Source organism: Sinocyclocheilus grahami, unplaced genomic scaffold (genome assembly GCF_001515645.1).
Source record: "Sinocyclocheilus grahami isolate Dianchi unplaced genomic scaffold, SAMN03320097.WGS_v1.1 scaffold233.1, whole genome shotgun sequence".
Classification (NCBI taxonomy): domain Eukaryota; kingdom Metazoa; phylum Chordata; class Actinopteri; order Cypriniformes; family Cyprinidae; genus Sinocyclocheilus; species Sinocyclocheilus grahami.
Window position 1 is genome coordinate 3775253 of NW_015505412.1, and position 3267 is coordinate 3778519.

Consider the following 3267-nt stretch of genomic DNA (forward strand, 5'->3'; position numbering starts at 1 on the left):
AACGATTTTGATTGGTTACGTCTGTTGTGATTGGCACGCAGAGAGAGCCAATCGGATCTATGAACTGCAACGCGAAGGCTGGTCTTGGAATGTCGTCACTGGCACCGTCAAAAGCTGTTAAACGTTCCCAATATGTTTACTACAAATATCATAATTAAATGCAAGGTTTGGTTTCTTAATAAAAGCAGATCGTGTATAATGACTACCATATATATCAAGGATGGCATCTTATGGAGAGATATACTAAATATATATAGGCAAATCTAGAACATTCACTGTGATATGGGTATACATTTCAAAATAAAAGTACTTCATAGTTGAGAAATTGTATTACTATTTTGAAATGCCAAGCTTTGTTTAGTAGGAATACATGAATGGTGGGGGCTATTGAATATCTATTAAATAAAAAATATATTACATATTGAATAAAACACGAAGAAGATATGTACAGCATTTAAAATAAATAAATATCAAGTACAAATGTCAAGTAACAATGTAATGTTTTTAGTTACAGTTATTATAATTGGTTTGACTGAGAGTCTGGGTCTGTAACGGTTAAAAAGCCTGTTATAAATCATTAATAAACATGATTTCAGGACATGGAAATAGATATAAAGATAGGCTAGTTAACTGAGAAACTCGGTTTTATATTAAATCATATTGTTTAATGTTATTAAGGAAAGATATTGTACAGAGTAAAGCAGGTTCTAAGGAAGCCACAGGAAAATCAGATATAGACATGAAAGTAAATTATAGTAAGACTGAGATGAAGTTTTTAATTAAACAACATGTGAAAAATAGATGGCAGAAACAATGGGAAGAAGAAAGAACAGATGACTTTATAACATCCAAATAAATGTTGGTAAAGGTAGAATAACAAGGACAAATAGAAAGGAAGAATCAATTATATCTAGACTTAGATTTGGACATACAGCACTTAACAGTACCTTGAATAAAATAGGGAAACATCAGACAGGAAAATGTGAACATTGTAATCAAGAGGAAACTGTGGAACACGTTATAATGAAATGCCCAAAGTATACCTTGAAGTTGTATGCCACCACCATTAAAACAAAGAAGAAGAGGAAGATTAAAGCAGGCTGACAATCCCTGCTCTAGCCAATGGGTGGCAGTAGATCCTAAACACGGTTTAACCTGTTGCTGTTGTTCTTTCAAAGAAGAAGAACAGTCAACACCGTTCTACTATCACTGAAGGTAGAAGAAAAGAGCGATTTTGCTTTTGTATATCTTAAGATAGACCTGTTTGTTTTCTTATTATCAAAAATGGTTGAAGTAAAACTGTCGAACTGATCAAGTCCTCGGGTTCAGCTTAAACGCAAACGAGGGACTGCAGCAGAGTGGGTGAGTTTTCTAGCAAAAGGGAAAAGTTTCTTCATGACGACAAACGTAGCTTAACTTAGAACTAAATTAACTTGAACTAACCCATTAAACTAATTCTAGCTTATCATTAAACTTAACTGAAGTCCAGAAATGTTTCCTCATTGTGTTTTTTGTGTCGTTGTATATTAACATATGAGCGGACCAGACACGTTTGTTTGAAAGCGTTGTCTGTTTGCAGAGGCGGACAAAGTACTCAACTCTATTACTTGAGTGAAAGTACAGATACTGCTGGTCAAATATTACTCCATTACAAGTAAACGTTGTAAAGACAGATTTGTACTTAAGTTAAAAAGTACAGAAGTACTTGCTTTTAAAAGTACTTAAGTATCAAATGTAAATTTATTTTTTATGTCAGTGCACTGTTTTATTGTTGTACGTAATACTTGTATGGGGGTAGAATTGTTGCTTAATTCCAAATAAATAGATTATGATCCACAAATAAATAGAATGAGATCCACAAACATGAATTAAATTCACAAATAGGACCAGACACGTTTGTTTGAAAGCGTTGTCTGTTTGCAGAGGCGGACAAAGTACTCAACTCTATTACTTGAGTGAAAGTACAGATACTGCTGGTCAAATATTACTCCATTACAAGTAAACGTTGTAAAGACAGATTTGTACTTAAGTAAAAGTACAGAAGTACTTGCTTTTAAAAGTACTTAAGTATCAAATGTAAATTTCTTTTTTATGTCAGTGCACTGTTTTATTGGTGTACGTAATACTTGTATGGGGGTAGAATTGTTGCTTAATTCCAAATAAATAGATTATGATCCACAAATAAATAGAATGAGATCCACAAACATGAATTAAATTCACAAATAAATAAAATGAGATTTGCAAATAAAAAAACATATTCACAAATATATATTTATGTCACAACCACAACATTGCCTGGCATTTATTTGTAAATCCCGTCCTGTGCATTTGTAGATAGCGCACGCGTTTGTGAATCGCGTCCTGTGCATTTGCGAATTGTGAAACATTTCTTGCGTCAAGACGTGCTGACAATCCACAAATACGTGGACTCCACCCACCGTCTACTCAAGCCAATCAGATAACAGCCACATTCGCTGACCAATCGTAGCACGATCTCGCTATAGCCAATCACGTTTTGCTTTACAATAAGGGCGGTCTTGTCCTGAGATAACTTCATGCATCTGCATGTGCAAATACTGTGGCTTGGCATGATACACAGTCTAATGAAATCCAGTTTTAAACATCTTTTACTGTACCCATTGTATGGCCCTTATATGACCTATTTGAGCCAATGCAGATGCATGAAGTTATCCCCCTACCCACCCCCACAAAAGCAGGATGGTAGTGATCTCACACAGCTCTGACAGTATGTGCACACATCTATGTGTAACCATTTGTTCACATTTGAACAGAGTGGACAGTGAAATCCTGTAAATACAGAGTGATAAGGAAGAAAATAAATCAAACCTGCTTTAAAACCCAGCAACACAACTGTAGCTGTATAACTTTACAACAGCAACACTGCTTTAACAAAAAAAATCAAAACAGCAAGACCTATTTGACATCAAAACTAGGGCTGCACGATAAATCGCATGCGATATTGAACGCGCATCTTGTCAGAAAGCCGGTTCTGCATGATACACAGTCTAATGAAATCCAGTTTTAAACATCTTTTACTGTACCCATTGTATGGCCCTTATATGACCTATTTGAGCCAATGCAGATGCATGAAGTTATCTCAGGACGAGACCGCCCTTATTGTAAAGCAAAACGTGATTGGCTATAGCGAGATCATGCTACCATTGGTCAGCGAATGTGGCTGTTATCTGATTGGCTTGAGTAGACGGTGGGGGGAGTCCACGTATTTGTGGATTTTCAGGCCGTCTT

At 35.6% G+C, this 3267-nt stretch overlaps 1 protein-coding gene across 3 annotated transcripts in view; it reads left to right on the forward strand.

Moving 5' to 3' along the window:
• Window positions 1-1122: 1122 nt before the first annotated feature.
• Window positions 1123-3267, forward strand: part of LOC107597551 (BTB/POZ domain-containing adapter for CUL3-mediated RhoA degradation protein 2-like) — a 7840-nt gene continuing 5695 nt past the window's right edge. Inside the window, exons 1-2 of one of the 3 annotated variants that reach the window (XM_016288672.1) lie at window positions 1176-1188; window positions 1223-1362. The gene's annotated coding sequence lies outside the window, so the exon portion shown is untranslated. Of the gene's footprint in view, window positions 1363-3267 lie in introns of all 3 variants that reach the window. The other 2 variants (XM_016288671.1, XM_016288673.1) reach the window with 2 other exon arrangements.